The sequence below is a fragment of the Phasianus colchicus genome, chromosome 3, assembly GCF_987193195.1.
Source record: "Phasianus colchicus chromosome 3, bPhaCol1.hap1.1, whole genome shotgun sequence".
NCBI lineage: Eukaryota > Metazoa > Chordata > Aves > Galliformes > Phasianidae > Phasianus > Phasianus colchicus.
In genome coordinates, this window is record NC_143438.1 from 71,734,522 (window position 1) to 71,741,113 (window position 6,592).

Below are 6,592 nucleotides of genomic sequence, written 5' to 3' on the forward strand. Positions count from 1 at the left end.
TTCCTCCCAGTGGTCCTGGACTCACGGCACTGGAAAGAAGTGAGTTCGCTCAGCAACAGCCAGCACTGGCAAGACTGCTGCACATATGATCCATAATTGCTTTCCCATAATGAAGAGATGTTTCTCAGCTGAAAGAGAGTTCCTCAGTGTGTATGTGAACAATCCCATTTGCTGACCTGTGTAGTACTGCAATTATGACCGTCAGGGCCTGATTCTGTTACATCGGCTGTTATTTCTGGTGTTCTGATATTTGGTAAAAATGTTCTTTAGGCCAGAGGATACACAAACTACATACATTCTTAGGCAGTGATGTAGATTTTGCATTATCAGCGTGAACTGAGCTATGACTGTTTTCACCCTTCTACATGCATAGGTAGCACGGAGGAATAAAACATACGTTAGAAAAGCTCCACAACATCATCAGTGTATATCTGCAGCCTCCAAAGAAGCTGCAACATGATTGGTTCCAATTCCTCTGACATGAATTCAACTAATAGTAATTTTGAGAAGAAATTGTATATTTTCTTTCTTGGGAGAAGAGGAAGAGGTAAGGATCAAAAGGGCTACAAAGTTAGAATAACTTCTACTGAGATAGAACACTGACCAAGAAAAATTAAATGACTATGAGATGTTGAGGCGATTTATCAGCATTTTTATTGACTACTGATATATACTTACATGTGCTACTGTAAAGGGAGCAACAGAAAAATGTATGCATAAATCAAAATGGATTATATTTAAAATAAAACCTTTACATATCATTGCTTTTTTTAAAATTGCATTAAGCAACACTTGTGAATCCATCATTTTTGTTTGTTTGTTTGTTTGTTTGTTTCCAGGAAAGAGGAGAACACTGCACAATTCTCATCTACCATGTATGGGCATGAGAATTAAAAAATCTCTCACATTCCTCTAAATATCACAAAATAAAGCAGGTTAAAGAAAGAAAACAAGTTACAGTTAAGTTAAATACTATTATAATCATGTCACATACTTTTTTTATGTCAAGTGAATTGTAGCCATAGAAAGTTAATAAAAATGTGACACTCGCACCCATTGTTCATTTCATTCTGTTTAAAGAATAAAATAAATAAATAATGACTGCTTAACGGGAGTCTAATGTATTCTATTTATCCACTTAAAAAGTGGGGGGCAAAGACAGCAAGGAAGGCAACTGGGGCTTTATCCTGTTACCATCAAAGAAAATGGGAAATCTGACATTAACTACAAGATGTTGGATTGTGCCTTTGGTTTGACAGTAAAACTGCATGCGAATTTTGGATTTTCTCTTGTAGCTAAAAGGCAGTCATTTGCTGCCCTCTAGAAGCAGACCATTGTACACACTTTGGTATTCTCCAAATAGCCACATTTTTTAGGTGCAAAGATGCAAAAGAAATGTTGGAACATTTTACTGCCTCTCCATACTCACTAAACTGTACGACTATGTATAATATGACTGATAATGATCATAGATTTCTACTTTGTAGTTCATTCCATTGGTTCTATGATAACAGTTCTCAAACAGAAGGAATGGAGAGATGAGATGACCTATAATGTATTAGGAATTGTGTTCTCTCAACTCAGAGTAATTTGATAACGTCTGATTATTATGGTGGAAATCTGGAATGTTATCAGGTATTGCTCCTAAGACTGTCAAACAGAGTTAACTTCCCAGTGGAAATTAACTGAGATTATTCCTTTACCCTGTTTAATAAAACTGAAAATTAGCAAAAGAGAATCATTACTGTATTTTGCTAAGCTCAACCTTCATCACATTGATTCAGAATACATAGAGGAAGAATGGGGAAAACATCAGATTAGCTGAAATCATCATAAAATATGCCAGCAAGTTCTAATTGTGTGTAATTTATTAATAGCTTTTTTTTCTTGTCCCCTAAAATTGTAGGGATCTTTATTAGTTCATTAGAGCATTATTAATAATGACTTTTTGATTATCAAGTTGCCAAGATAGGTAAATTGAATCTGTAGACACTTAGATTTTATCTCCTCATAAACCTCAATTTATTAGTAATTTAAATGTTGCACCTCTTCCTTTGAAAAGTATAAATCAGAGATTCAAGAACTCATTTCAAATATGATCTATATGTTATTTTTATTTCTAATCAACTTGTCTAACATTAAAGCTTATTTTTAACTTCAGGTTTAACTTAAGGTTCACGACAAGGGCAAGACCAAAGAGCCAGGAGTTTATGCAGACTTTCTGTGAATAAACAGCTGTCTTCCAAAAAACAGCATAAAGACAGACTTTAACTAATTGATTTAACTGCAATACCAGTAAATGTGTATACTCACACTCTAAAGGTGTATCACAAATATTTCAAGTCCTGAGCATAACAATCAATACTAGTGCAAGGCTAGCTATTTTAAATACTCACAAAGAACAATAAACCAGGAACTTAGAAAGTTTTCTGAGCTTACTGGCTGTAGTTGACAGCTAAATAAAGCATGGAGGGGATGCCACCAAGTGGTGACTGTTATCACGTACCAGTATCTTCAGCACTACCTCGCCTAAGTCTGCCACTTCAGCTGCAAAGAATATTTCTGTTACTGCTGTTTGTTGGAAACAGAACAGTGCCAAAAAAAATTGCTGAGGATAAAATTATTTGCTAATGACAAAATAGTCAGAGACTTAAGTGAAACCAATATCAACTTCCATTTGAAGCCTTGTAAGATATTCATAATATTCTGAAAGCAAACTCAAGGCTACCCAAAAAAGCAGAACTGCAGGTCCTGTAGTCAGCAAACCACCAAGAGCGAGCCTCAGTGTATCTGGAAAAGACCCTTTGAGTAAAAAAGATTATCCGGACTGCTAAATGCTGTAGGGTCATGAGATACAACCAAGTACTGGAGAATTATCTCATCCTTCTCTCACTCTAGGCAGCTTCAAATTGGTCTCTCAGACAAAGTCTGTGCACAGTTCTGGGAACGATATTCTCCAGAGAATGACAGAAAAGTCATTGTGGTTGAAGCTACATCAGGTCTGCTTCTTCCGCTCTCCAGTTGACTCCCTCTGTTCTTTACAATCCTTCAACTTTATTACAGCAAATTTTGCCCCTCAAATATCTCATAAACCACATCCCAGGACATATATAGCCTCGGTTCCATGCTATAAAAACACTCAGGAGGGCTATTTCGTGCCTTTGCATTATTTCAGCCACTGCGGCGCCGAAGAGGCCCAGAGGAGACATCCAGACCCGCAGCACGGATGCAGCCAGTCTGCCCTGATACCAGAGCTGAGCCAGTAATTGCACTGAGGGCATGAGCTACCCCTGCCACTTGCTGTGGGATCTCTGGAAAGCATTTGCTTATACGAGAAGCGATTTAGTAACATGCCCTGACTAGAAGCACATTCCTAAAGAGCAGCACAGACTTCTTTCAGGAACCCTGCCACAGCTCCAGTATAAGTCTTGCATAAAAAATATGAAGAAACTTCTATCAGAGGCATCACACCCAGGATGTGCTGCAGATGCCTGGCCCACTTGGAAGAGCTCCATCCATCTCATAGTTTTTCCAACTTCACCCACTTTAGTCATGAGGGATCTAGGAGGAGTTTCCTACCTGTTGAATGGGGCAACAAAGAATCATAGAATCACAGAATCACAGAATTGTAGGGGCTGGAAGGGACCTCTAGAGATCATCAAGTCCAACCTTCCTGCAAAGCAGGCTCCGTAGACCAGGTTACACAGGTAGGCATCCAGATGGGTCTTGAATATCTCTAGTGAAGGAGACTCCACAACCTCCCCGGGCAGCCTGTGCCAGTGCTCTGTCACCCTCACTGTGAAGAAGTTCTTATACACAGTTGTGCAGAACTTCCTATGCTCCAGTTTCTGGCCACTTCCCCTTGTCCTGACACCACACACTGCTGAAAAGAGTCTGGCCATGTCCCTTTGCCTCCCGCACTTAAGATATTTATGGACATTGATCAGATCTACTCTCAGTCGTCTTTTCTCAAGGCTGAACAAACCCAGGTCAGTCAGCCTTTTCTAATAAGCAAGGTGCCCCAGGATCTTTATCATCTTTGTGGCCCTCCACTGGACTCTCTCCAGGAGATCTCTGTCTTTTTTGGACCGGGGAGCCCAGAACTGGACACAGTACTCCAGATGAGGCCTTACCAGGGCAGAGTAGAGGGGGAGGATCACCTCCCTCGACCTGCTGGCCACGCTCTTTTTAATGCACCCCAGAATGCCATTGGCCTTTTTGGCCACAAGGGCACACTGCTGGCTCATGGCCAACCTGTTGTCCACCAGGACACCCAGGTCCCTCTCTGCAGAGCTCCTCTCCAGCAGGTCATCCCCCAGCCTGTACCGGTGCATGCAATTATTCCTCCCCAGTTGCAAGACTCTACACTTCCTTTGTTAAACCTCATCTGGTTTCTTATCTCATCTGGTGTCAGCCAATCCTCCCAGTTTCGTATCATCAGCAAACTTGCTGAGGATGGCCACTATCCCCTCATCAAGGTCATTGATGAAGATGTTGAACAAGACCGGACCCACACCAACCTCTGAGGAACACTGCTAAATGTAGACCTCCAAATGGATTCTGCATTGCCAGTCAGAACCCTCTGAGCTCTGCCAGTCAGCTAGTTCTCAACCCACCTCACTGCCCCGTCATCTATTCCACACTTCCTCAGCTTCATTATAAGGATGTTGTGGGAGACAGTGTCAAATGTCTTGCTGAAATCAAGGTAGGCTACATCCACTGCTCTCCCCCCATCCACCCAGCCACTGACAACATCATAGAAGGCTACCAGGTTGGTCAAGCATGACCTCCACCTGTTGAACCCTGCTGACTACTCCTCATAACCTTTTTCTCTTCCAATTGCCTGGTGATGGTATCCAGAACAAGCTGTTCCATCACCTTTCCAGTGAAGGAGGCTGACTGGGCTGCAGTTTCCCAGATCAAGAAAAAGAACTTTCTACTCTCCAGTATTTCTCAGGCAGCAAAGTGGATTGCCACCAGTTTGGTATAAATATGAAACTGAGAAAGAATTCTCAGTTGCTTGTTCTTGTTGACTCACAATTACTTCATAAGAAAATGGCAGTCAGATTGAGACAAAGCCATACTTTCTTACAGATCACTTGAAAACAAGACATCAGAAAGCCTCATATAGCAGCATATTTTGCCTTTCACCTTCAAACTCAGTTTGCACAGAGAGAAGCATAGAAGCAGAAATGTTTACCCCAAGGTAAGCAAGGAAGCAAGAATAAGAACTCAGCTTATAAAATACATAACTTCATAAAAGTGTGTCTGTAATAAAAGAGATCAGAGATCCTGCTAGTCTTACTTCTGACAGCGGCCAAAGCTCTTTTAAAGAACTAAGGATACAACATACATTCATTAATCATCAAGAGGCTTATATATTCTAACCAATACTGACAAAATGGATTACATAAGGTTATACCTGCCTACGGGTATTAGCCTAAGGAAATGATGTTTTGCTGGGTTTTTTTAATTATGTTGTCATATTTTTCTGTAACAAACTGATTTTTAATTATGATATTTGGAACTTAGAATTAGAGTTGTACATTAGGGAAAAGTGGTTCACAGAAACTGCCTCTTGTTCTTGAGAAAAAACAGAGAAGATGGTGTAGTTCCTGCCTTAAGTAAGAGAACTGCGGACCCAAACTTGTGAAATTAGAGGAAAAGAAGAAATGCCGCAGTAGAAGAAAGGTCTTGAAATTATTAAATCTCAAAGTATAAACCCCAATCCATTGTGAGCTAAACACATATGTTAAAATTAATGTTATTTGACATACATGGTCTACAGTGATTGCCTTTCTATGCAAATAACAGGGTTGGACAGCATAGAAGAAGGTGAAAATGGAAAATTATTGAAAATAATAATTTAAATATTGTAAAAAATATTCTAAAGATACAAACCGTGATAGCAGAAAAGAAGCAGTCACACAAATACACACACAGCTAATCAATTACAGAGACTCCTTCACAGAAATGTGCATGGATGAGCCTCCAGACAGATGTGGATCCATTCGGAATTACTATGCCATATATGCAACATTAGTGAATTTAAATGAGCGATTTGAGTATTCTGCTGGTATTTGACATTCATATTTAGGATAAACTCATCGATGCAAAATTCAGTCCAGTTCTACCTTATCAATGGCTGCAGTGTTCTCTGAATACTACAGAATAAATTCTGTCCCAACCTGTGTGCTTGAAGTTACCCCAGAATCACATACATCATGTTTTTTATACCCAGCTATGACAGACAATTTTTCACTGCTGCTACAGACAGCTGGAGTTTTATACTATTTTTCAATACAAAAGTACATGAAATTTACTTGAGTTCCTTTTGAGGGGAGAAGTTGCAGGGAGATTTCTCATTGAGAGCATGCCTAAACTGATACCACAATATAAACAGACATCATCATAAACCCTGTTAGTTGCTTATGCTCTGGAGAAATATTGGAAAACACTGCCAATTGGATATTTCAAAGCTTTCGTATCTTTAGAATTTGCCATTTGTAAGATATCATCATCTTTAGTATGTTATTCTAGAAACTTACTTAGAGGTAATAAGGAGGAAATTGGGCATTATTTTCAACATCAT

General features: G+C 39.6%; 1 long non-coding RNA gene across 1 annotated transcript in view; it reads right to left on the reverse strand.

The window, feature by feature from the left end:
* The window catches only part of LOC149918668 (uncharacterized), a 97,011-nt gene that overhangs the window by 89,527 nt on the left and 892 nt on the right, over positions 1-6,592 (reverse strand). The window lies entirely within an intron of this gene.